The sequence below is a fragment of the Belonocnema kinseyi genome, chromosome 6, assembly GCF_010883055.1.
Source record: "Belonocnema kinseyi isolate 2016_QV_RU_SX_M_011 chromosome 6, B_treatae_v1, whole genome shotgun sequence".
Taxonomy (NCBI): Eukaryota; Metazoa; Arthropoda; class Insecta; order Hymenoptera; family Cynipidae; genus Belonocnema; species Belonocnema kinseyi.
Window position 1 is genome coordinate 57,012,451 of NC_046662.1, and position 11,364 is coordinate 57,023,814.

At 36.0% G+C, this 11,364-nt stretch overlaps 1 long non-coding RNA gene across 1 annotated transcript in view; it reads right to left on the reverse strand.

Annotated features, from left to right (window-relative positions):
- Nucleotides 1–8,826: 8,826 nt before the first annotated feature.
- Nucleotides 8,827–11,364, reverse strand: part of LOC117175010 — a 28,778-nt gene continuing 26,240 nt past the window's right edge. Inside the window, exons 3-5 of the long non-coding RNA XR_004467416.1 lie at nucleotides 9,801–9,911; nucleotides 9,372–9,659; nucleotides 8,827–8,994 (exon numbers count right to left, since the gene is read on the reverse strand). This is a non-coding gene — a long non-coding RNA (uncharacterized LOC117175010). The remainder of the gene's footprint in view (nucleotides 8,995–9,371; nucleotides 9,660–9,800; nucleotides 9,912–11,364) is intronic.

Below are 11,364 nucleotides of genomic sequence, written 5' to 3' on the forward strand. Positions count from 1 at the left end.
GCTGTCTTCAGTGACGGGTTGAATTTCTCCAGCCGACCGAGAACCACCTGCGGGTCCGTTAGTTTACCTGGGAACCACGCCGTAGCCCTAACCATCTTCTGGAGCAATTCAACCCCACCCACCTGAAGAGATGCGCCTTCCCAAGGTCATGTCTCGGCCAAAAACTTTTGTAGCCAAGCTTTGGCTGCTTGGTCCGCTGTCACAAATACAAAGACCCCTTCCCTGCAGAAATAGGTCTTGAATTTAGGCTATTGATCTGGGGACACTCCCTCGAGCGCCCTACATGTAGCCACAGTCCTCTGAGCGACCTTAAGTCCAACCCATAACATCTCCGTGTTCGTCGGCTGCTGGACCGCCTTGTGCCCCTTCAAAGGCTTGCCCCCCCCCCCCCCCCCCCCCCCCCCCCAATCCCCAGCAGAGTGCTCTTTGAGCCCTTTTCTCGCATTTGAGCTTAAGTTCTGGTCATCAAAGTTGTGGTCATCGATGTACCAGGTACTGCAGGTGCTCTACTAGCCCGCTGCGCTTGTCTCCTCAATCTCGTTTTTAGGGAACCGCTAAGGTGTTTCTTCTTATCAGGGGACGGATTGGCCACTCCCGTTTCCATAGCCTCACTCAGAGGGGCCGTCACACCCTCAGCTCCCGAAAGAGCTATGGGCACAGCCGCCGCCTGAGTAAGGCTTGCCGGAGAGACATTTCGGGGGGAAAGGGTTATTCTAGACCCGTCAGGACCCAGCCCCCCCCCCCCCCCCCCCCTCCGCCAACTCCCTTCCTCCTTCTTCTTTTTGAATTATTGCGCGTTCCATTTTGGTTCCCACGAGTAGCTAAGGAAATAAAAGGTCCGCCCCTGCAGAGCCCCGCATGCAAGGGTAAGACTAATTACCCAGGGAGGTCGTCCGGTGTCCCCGAGAGGCTGTTGGGACACTTTCCTAACTCCTAGGTGCCAAAGAACCATGGGCACAATCACTCTACACCCATAGCTTAGGGGGGTGGTCACGTTGAGCGAGAAACCCAATGAATAACCGTTCGCTGGCCACCATACCAACGGAGATCGTTTTCTACTGTGGAGTACTTGCGGAATGACTCATCCCTATTCCAAAAAAAGATAACCTTCGTTACTTTGGATATCAGATTTCTTTCTTTCAGTCTTGAAGCTAGCAATTTAGCCCTATCATTCAGCAAACCCAGTTCTCTAGAGAAATCATTCAGTTCTACTTGATTAAATGGGTGCGGTGTACCATCTTTTTCCTTCTTCATAACACATCCTTCTTGATCAGTTTCATCGTTACTCTCGCTGCTCTCTTCAGTGATATCTTTAGCCGTTGCTTCATCAATCTCCATATCAGCCACAGATACATCAAGGCCTACTTATTACTACTTTTTTGTTACTTATCTCAGACACAGAAGCTTTGGTTACGCTGGACACGATTTCATACAGCATTTTTTGCAAATCACTGAAGTTGAATCCTACTATGTCAGTCAATCAAAAATAACAATCTTCTTTGCTCTTGGGCTCCCGCAAAACAGTTGGTGTAACAAACTTCATTTTCGCACCATGCTCGTTATTTCGTTTTAACATTCATCTGCAAGCACAGCAGATTATTTTGTGTGACCAAAAATAATTTCCTTGAATCACCTCACACCCAAAGCAGTGCTGATATATTTTACACAGGTTTTGATTGAAGTTTTAAAAAAATTTCTTCGTTTAAAAATAACCGCACACGTAGCAGTACCTATCACCGTTTCCAGTACATTCATGTAAATTTTCTCTCGCACGCGATCGTGTATTGCAATTTTTAATATAAGCCATCTATGTATCAAAAGCACACACGGTAGGACTTCCGTTTCAATCGCGGATGAGTCCGCCGGCCTAGGGGTAATAACCCCCATACCTCCCTAGGATTAATCATAAGGGATTTCCGACTTTGACGAGAACAACATCAACTCGTCGTCAGATGCGCCTTTGACGGAAAATAAAAATTAATCCTCCTTTTTCAGAGTTCAGTGTGGAGTTTGAGTGCTTACCTAATGGCAACCCAATACCTGGTGTTCCTCGTGGAGGACCACCTCCTTTTTCTTTTGAAAGAAAACATTCTCCTGGCACGTCTTCTCCTGAAGCCGAGCTTCCTCTTCGTCTCAGGTCAAGGTCACCTTCAGCCAGGATGATAGCTTCTCCAGCCAGGTCAAGAACTACTCCAGCCAGGTTCACGGATCAACCTAAATGGATTGCTTCAAATGAAGAATGTAAATATAGACTTGACCATCTTCAATTTTTTCGGCTAAGTCCTTATAATAATCTGGACCAGCGATTCGAACTTCGAAGATACACTTTTCCCGCAGATGAAGAAATGCAAGTATTAGTAGGACGCAGTACGTTGATACCCATCCCAACCCAAGAACAAATTGTATTAGCAGCCGGTGGTGACGTTTATGCAATATTGGAGACTAGTGATTTTTTTATGGGAATATATGCATCTACTACTAAAAATCACCGTAAAAGACGGGTAAAAACAAACATACAAAGCGGCTGGATTAGCCTATTAACCCGAAATGAAATTTGGCAAATTCCAGTAGGTTCCCATCGCCCAATCGAACGTCACTATAGAGTTGAGCGTGTGTTACAAGTAACACACAATTACAAATCATAATAAAAAGTAACTGAGTGATGGTCCTCATGGCTTGATTCTCTCGTCAGTGCCTCAGTCAGCTTTTTTCTGAAACAAATATAATTTCTTTTTTATTTCCTTATGATAATTTTAGAAGAAATTTCTTATTTAGAAGGAAAGTAGTAAATGAACGCGAAATAAAGTGGTGGAATTGGTAGCAATCATTTTATTGTTCAATTTTTTTTATATATCTTGGTATAATTCCACCTCTGAAGTCAAAAATTAATTTTTTAAATAATATACAGCTGTTTTTGTGTTGTTTGTGTCAACAATACTACGTTTGTGGCAAATTTAATGAAAATTGAGGTAGATTCACATCATTTCAAAGGATTTTATCTCTCAACAATTTACATTATTATTTGAGGTTAGACCAGGTTAAAATATGAATATATTTTTCGATACTACCTTTTTCTCAAAAATCATTTTAGATGTACCTTTGTTCACAATTTTCGTGATATTACAGAAAAAAAAGTATGTTGTATTAATTACAAAAATTCGCAATTTACCGAATTATGATCACAGTATGAACAGTAATACCAGGCAAGGTACACCGAATTTTTTTGAAAATGGTTTAGTATTTACTTGATATAATTAAGTAGCATGCTTGTGATCAAAAATATTTTCATACTTTGGATTTTTTTGAGTTTTTAATTTTTTGGTAAGCAAAATCTTTTTTTAATTATTAGAAATATAGCAATATAATATGTACCAAATTTGTTAAATTTAAAAAGGTGTAAAATGTCATAAATTTTCTTAACTTTCCAAGTACCCGAAAATGTTATATACTTCAGTAAATTTCCATGAATTTCATAAAATTCCGAATTTTTCATATTTCATAAATTTTTGCTCCCTTTTTTTGGATTTGCTGAAAATAAAAATCCAACTAATCATAAATTGAATTTAGCCAACGTCAACGCATAATCTTTTGAAACTTTTCGCATTTAATAATGCTTGAAAGTTGCGTTCCACTTTTTCTTCATTCTTTGCTTATAGCGAGATAATAATTAATGAAATGTAATAAATTTCATTGTTTAAACAAATAATTCTTATTTACAAATATTTTCTCATGGGAATATTGAAAAAAACACGAGAAATTTGTAACGTACTTTACACCCACCCCGCTGCGTGATGCTTTTTCTCTTGTTTTTAATATATAAAATGATACTGTCAAATAAAAAAAAACTTATTAAACTTATAATGAGATAAGGATTTAAAATAAACTTACGTATTAAAAGCGAAAGTACATGATGTCATTTTTGTAGTCAATTATTGAAATCCAAATTATATTGGAATGAATTTGAAAAAAGAGGAAAATTATTGTCTATTAAGTTGTTATGTAGATGTTCTGTAAATAATTATTGATATTTGTAATAGTTAAAAGTAAACCTATAAGTCTATAAAAGATTAAGTTTCAAGAGTGAAAACTTTTAGTTACTATATTTAAAGTTTTAAAAAGTTTGTTTGTGGTGTATAATTGTTTTAATAAACATAAAAATGGGACGAAAATAAGTTTATTCTATAATGTTTAAAATAACATATTAATTATTATGAGAGCATGATGTGATTGCATCCTGCGCTCATAATAATGACTCCAAAAGTGACTGTCAACAACATAGACTAACCTTTCATACAATGACACAGAAGAAAAGGTGCCAATTTAAAAGAAGATTTTATTGTATAATAACAGATGACGGGCGGAAGATATTAATAAAGTAGAAACAAGTAAAATAATTTAATTTAATAAATATAACATTAATTTTAACAAAAAGGAAGAAAATTAATTGATAATAATATTGTGATAATTTTACAGAAAAAATTCTAAAATAGAATTGCATGATTCATTAAGATGAACTGAATCAGTGATTCTATTAAGGCAATTTATCCCGTTTTTTGTCCAATGTAACATTTTCCACAATTACAATTAAAACGGTCAACTACGTTAGTTTTTCTAAGGTTTCTAAATGAACCACACCTAGTTTAATCATTTTAGCAAATTTAGATCTTATACTGAAAGTGGTGCTAATTTTATAAGTTTTTAAAAGTATTTTTACATTTTCTGAAAGTTTACCCTAGTAAGAAAATAGGTGTTACAATTATTAAGTTATCCTTATGAAATTTATTGTCAGATAGACAAATAGCTGAATCTGCTAAGTTCTTTATAATAGAAATTTTTTCTTGAAAAAGATGTTTTGAAAGAAAGTTAAGTAAGCAACCAGAGTAGGTTGATTTGCGAAACAAATTTGTAGAAATGGAACCATTATCATTTTTTACAATGCTAATATTAGAAAAGTTAATGATATCATTCTTTTCTGTGTTATGTGTGAATTGTAATCTCTTATGTATTAAGTTAAAGTTTTAATAGTTTTTTCTATCTTATCTTTAGGAATAATTTAAAAAGTGTCATCGACATACCTAAAGTATGGAATAATTTGGAACTCTAATTTATTAAAAATTTCTCATTCTAAATCTTGCATTACTAAGTCAGCTTAATGATTAGAAACGAGAAATCCCATGGGAGTTTCAAAAGTTTGTCTATCAAAATTTTGATTAAATTGAAAGCGTCATTCATTAGGAATTTGATTCCACCCTTAAATTTATCTAAAGGTAAAGCAGTTACTTTGTTAACACCAGGCCATCTTTTTTCAATACTTTTTAGAGCAAGATCTAAAGGAACATTAGTAAAAACCCTAATGTGATCAGAAGGAATAGTTATCTTTTCTAGTTTTTGTTTTAATGCAATAGCATTTTTTATGAAAGATTTATATTTAGGAAGAGCAGTATTAAAAGTATTATTGAAACAATTTATTATTTTTTTTTTAAATTTTACCATTTTTTTGAATGACTTGATTCCCTTTAAAAGACTTCGTCCCCTCCAGCGACTCTATCCCCAACATTAACCCAGACCAGGCTAGTCAGCCAAAAATTTAGATCTCATCATCACGCCTGGAGAAATTCTCTTCAGAAGTTAAACGGTAGTCCTGGAGGATGCCTATGGCTTTGACCACTTTCCTGTTCTCTTGAACATTGAAGTCAGAATAAAAAATAGTCAGAAACCTGATTCAAAATTTCGGAGCTACATTAGGTGGCCTTTAGCTGGGATCTAGACGAAGTCATCTCTACCCTGGCTCACCTCTCCAGTCTCCATGGTTGCTGAACTGTATGATGAATTCTTGAACCTATCCGTCTAACTAACAATTTTACATTGCCTGGAGGACAACGGTGCCTCTAGAGGAGCAAAAACGAAGAGATAAATAACAATCTTAATATTAACCCTACTAACCCTCAAATACCGATATTCCGGATGCTTTTGGCAGGCGTGAGTCCCTGCTTGCTTTCTCACTGGACAACAAAAAGGCCGTTGACTCTGTTAGTCCAGAAATAATTTTAAAAAACACGAGAGAGTTGGGTCTGCCCAACCTTGCGGCCCACGTGACCTTGATTAGAACAGTACGCTTCCCTCCCGAAGTCTCCAAATCTGTCTCAATTTTTTGTCGAATCGTGTCCCGCAGGAATAGATACTGTCGCACATCCCCTATAACATTTACATGTACAATATTATCAGCTTACTGCTTTTATTTGTAATACTCATGGTGTACACTGACGACCTCTTAGCATACTACAAGTACGATTTCATCGATGAGGCACTAAGAACGATTAAAGAGACTATAAACACTCTGAGCCCATAGCTACTTGAGAGCGGATAGCGGATTGCTTTGGATAAGTCTTGTCTCACGCTATTCTCTAGAAAAAGAATCAAGATAGAAGAGATATCCATGTAGTTTGGCGACAGGAAATTCGAGTGCTAATCGGTCTTCAGATATCTGGGCGTTGTCCTAGATCGGAGACTCACTTGGAGGGTTCATATTGGCGCGATCTCGATTAGGGTATCTAGGGTATCGAGTCTTCTCAGAGGATTGGTTAGAGTTCGCTAGGACGCGAACTCAATGCTACTGACGATGATTCTTCGCAACCTGTTTAGGGCCCACCTCGATTGGGGTGCCTCCCATTTTACCCAGGTTAGTAGATCCCTGCTCAGGGCATGGAATTTACATGGAAACCGTTGGAGACATTTCACGACTGGATCCTTATCTTCACTGTCAGATCGGTATCAGGATACACACCTAGGTCTGGCTGCTCCCTTTTCTCTCCTCAATTTTGAATAACTGTAGAATTTCCCTATTCCCAGGTACCTCGAGCTAGACAGCCGAATTGCTAGCTATTGTTGAAGCTATCAAGTTCAGCCTTTACCAGAACCTGAAGAAAGTTGCCATCTTCGCAGATGTTTCAGCCGCTGTGTCCAACCTCAGGGGTAGGCTGGGTAATATTAGACTCTCATATCTTATTCACAAAATAGGCGCTCTCTGCTAGCGCGCAACCCAGAAGAGCCTCAAATGGATTCCCTCACACAGGGGATTCAAAGTAACAAGATCGCCAACTCGACAACAATCTGGGTTGCTAATCAATAAGAGGTTCATATCCAAGTCGCAACATCTTGGCAGGGTGTAGTGAGAGAATATAAAATTAAATTCAAGGCGAGGTGCGAATCCACATAGAAACCTAAAACTGCCAACTAAAGTCGAAAGTAGTTTAACTATATTAAACAAGACTCACGTCGACTATGGTTTGCGGGTGTATTCCTTTCGAAGCGCTTTATTAAACTGGTCACAAGGCTAAGTGCGGAATCTATATGTACCTACGATCACCTTAACGCGGTTTATTACGTGGATGATTCATCCTGCGTGTGCGGTCATGCGGTTCCGAACAATAACCATCTTATATGGGAATGTCCTGACCCTAAACTTTGTGATTCTAGACCTGCCTTGTCGAGCTTTATTTTTAAACGAAACCCAGAGAACCAAAGAGGCTGATGGCCACCTATAAACCAGTCTGTGATCCCTGCGTGCTGATACCTCACTCCAAACTAATCACGGCTAATAAACTAGCGACCGTTGATATGGTTGCTGTTAGAGTAGATCTCTACTATACCCAAACGACCTTTTTAGTACTGGAAGACTTTTAATGACATGGCTTAATGTTTTACAAATAGCTAGCGCCACGGTGCTAAGTGACTAACACTCGTGGCCTCCAGAAGAAGAATTAGAATAAGAAGAAGAGAAAGAAAAGGTCTCGGCCAGTCTCTGTTCTTGTTCTCGACTGATCTCTGGTTTTAATCTCACCATGTGTGTGCTATTTCACGCGTCGCGGATGACCCTTCATCTCTGCGACGCCGCTGTATAATCGCATCCTTCAGGAAGACCTTCAGCAGCTTGAAAATGGTCCTGATCAAGACAACTGGGTTATTTATTTATTACCATAGAATCGCCGGTTAATCGCTTTGTACCGACAAATTTCTTCGTTCATGCAAGTGTCAATAAATGTTATGTTTGTTAAATAACGACTTTTCGTTGTCTTTATCCTTTTTCCCTCGGAATCCTGATCCCTCTTTGCTTACTTGGTAAGCATTTCCATAATTTTTGTAATAGCGATATTCTTGCCATTAATAAGCTTTTCCTGGTATTATGTATAAATAAAGATACCCTTAAAATAGGGATCCAAATTTTTGTTTCTTTATGAGATCAGGTACAAAAAAATTTCGTAGGTCCAGATCAAATGGAAATCTTCGTTTGCTCATTTGAGAGTATAATAATAGAAATAATTTGACTAAATTTTTATCGAGGGAAATTTTTGCGTACCCGCTGTCCGATAAAAATGAAAAGTACATTTTTCTAAGCGAACATTTTTAAATTCTTATTACTTTTACAGTCGGAGCACATCCTACAATGCAATACCTGAAAATTTGGTTACAGAGTTTTAAAACTGACGAACTGAGCAGGAGTTGAAAAGGAACAAGAATGGCGCGGGGAAATTTAATATTTAGAAGCATCCTTTAAAAATTAAATTGTGACATATTTTTATAAAGCCTCCAGTGAACTTATTTTCGCCAGAAAAAATTGTGTGTGATCTTATTACATCAGAGTAATTATTACCTGGCTCGATCTATAATTACCTCGGTTGACAGTATGTAAATAATTTTAAAAATCATATGCAACACACATTTATATTTATTTCATAAACCAATAAAATTAGTTATTGTTTAAATAAGCAAAACAGCTAAAGATAATAAAGAAAAGAAATACATGCGCTGTATAATAAGTAGGATAACATAATAACAACTGAAAAATTATGAGAAAGATGGGATGACAAACAGATGGTAAAAATTCTCATTTTTTTTTAGCTGAGGCACTCCCCATTCCAGAGAATTAAGTCGGAAGTCAAGAAACTCAGGAGTTTGTTTGTTCTGATTGTAGTTGCGGTTTAACCGAGCCTGTAACTGAACCATATTTTAAAAGTTAATAATAAGTTAATTTATTCAAGGAGTCTAGCGACCTTGAAAATCTTGGATTTGATTTTTTTTTCATTCCAGGCTTAAATAAAAAAACTTTTATTGAAATCCGAAAATTAATTAAAATTTTTCAGTAGATGTAAATTCAATGTAAGGAAAGAATACATATACAAAAAAAGGTTTTTTCGTGACGCTATAGTTTACAATTTGTACTAAATAAAAATTCAAATGCGATTAAATCACGGTTTTGAAGTTAGAAAGAATCTACATGGATAGGAAAAAATTGTTATTTAAACCCAAAGTAAATGAAACATTGTTAATATCCTCAGATTTAGCTAGGAAAAATTATTGTAAATTCACTTTACCAAAGTTGATGGGTCCAAAGAGTTTATCTATCAATACACTGAGACCTGCATTTCCGTAAACTGGGTTTGTGAATTCCTAAAATTGTTTTCCTCCACATTTTCTTGATCAGGGAAGCAGCGGGGCCCAGAGAAGCTGTGCTCAGTCAAGCGTGACAGACAGCGCAAGGACAGCACTCTTAGCGCTTTAGTTGCATTAGGTTGCGTCATACGTCCAAACCCAACAGAAATTACTCATGTGGCCTTGCGTGTTTACATTCCAGTGCATTTTCAGTAGATTTCCAAGAAGTTCTGTTGATAAAAAAACGGCTTAAATAAATAAAGTTTACACAATAGAAATGTTGCACAAATTCAAAAAATGTAAGAATGTTCAGAAATTTGTTCCTCAGCGAAAATTCTAAATTATTAGAATAATAGAAGGACTATACATACCAGATATTTTACCAGCTCCAAACTCGTTATTAAAAGTCGTAGATAGAGTACATTTCCATTTAAGAGCCCCATAAAAAATATATCAGATAGCAATTTTCGTCGCTATATAAGCTGCAGTAATAATTTTAATTAACCTAAACGCATGATTTCTAAAAAAATTGTATCTAATAATTATAGGAATTTAAATTTGCGTACAATTTCTTGAAATTGTTCTATTTGTTCAATTTCAAAATTGTAAATATGCCATTGTAATCAATCTCATTGTAGTCCATAAGAAGTTGTGCGGTGGTACATTTGAAACTATAAAACTGTATCACATATTATAAAATTGTACAAATTTATAGAAAAAATAAAGCTTTTAAAATATGAAATTGAAAGATTTAGCACAATAATGGTGTTATTGTTATTACGTAAAAAACAATTAAAAAATAAGTGACTTCTGAAATGCAAGGATACCATTATTTCACTCAATGCTTAAAGATTAACCTTACAATTTAATTTAATTGTACGGTGAAGTTTTGCATTTTAAATTGTTCAATTTCACAGTCAAATGTACAATTGTATAATTTGTTGTAGAACATTATAGTAATTGTAGATTCCATAAAATTTGTAAAATCCATTTAATGAAAGTGGTTAGTTGAGCAAACTATTCAGTTTGTAAGATATGGTGCTGCTATTTAATTAGTTGCCACAACCATTTCATTAGTTGTTAAAAAAAGTTTAATTAGTTACAGTGACTATTGGATTAGAAACTAAAACTAATAAAATTATTTTTCCAAACAATAAAAAAACAGTACCATAACTTACAAATTGAATATTTGGTCCAAAAAACCATATTTTTCAGTGTTGTATAAACAATTTATAAAATGTCTACAATTTCTACAATTTTTTTAACGTGCCGGGAGGTCTGTATAACTAGCAAGTCTGATTAGTGGCATTTGTTTTACCAGTACAATTCGTAGTATTTTTACAAGAGTTACAATTGGTACATTTGGTACAAGTATCGCAGTCTGAACAATCTGTGCAGTTTTTACAAGATTTACTTCTTTTACATCCTGTAGAATCTGAGCATTTCGAACAATTATCACTACAACTTTTACATTTGTTGCAACCTGAACAATCAGAACAATTTGAACAATTGGTGCAATCCGAACAATTGCTACAGCCAGTGCAACCAGTACAGTTTCTACAATTGGTACAGTTTGTGCAGTTAAGGCAATTTACATTACCATTCGCATCTACTTTATCTGGTGCAGTGAGCGCCGAATCATAACAAAAATGGGAAACAAAATTAAAAATTAAAAAAAGTAATCTTCCGTTTCGCCTTGCCATTTTTTAAAAATTGATTGAAAAATAAATAAAATATACGACCGGATTCGACGACTTTAACTTTGGGGCTCTTTTTAACTTTTGAACACTGTTCAGCCTAACTCTGATGGAAATGTACTGGCTGCTTAAATTTTTTTATCCTTTTTATATGCACCGCAAATCCGGAAATAATTCGTAGAGACAAAGCTGCCACATAAGACAGTAGGCAGACAAATTTTTTCGGGCGGGGGGGGGG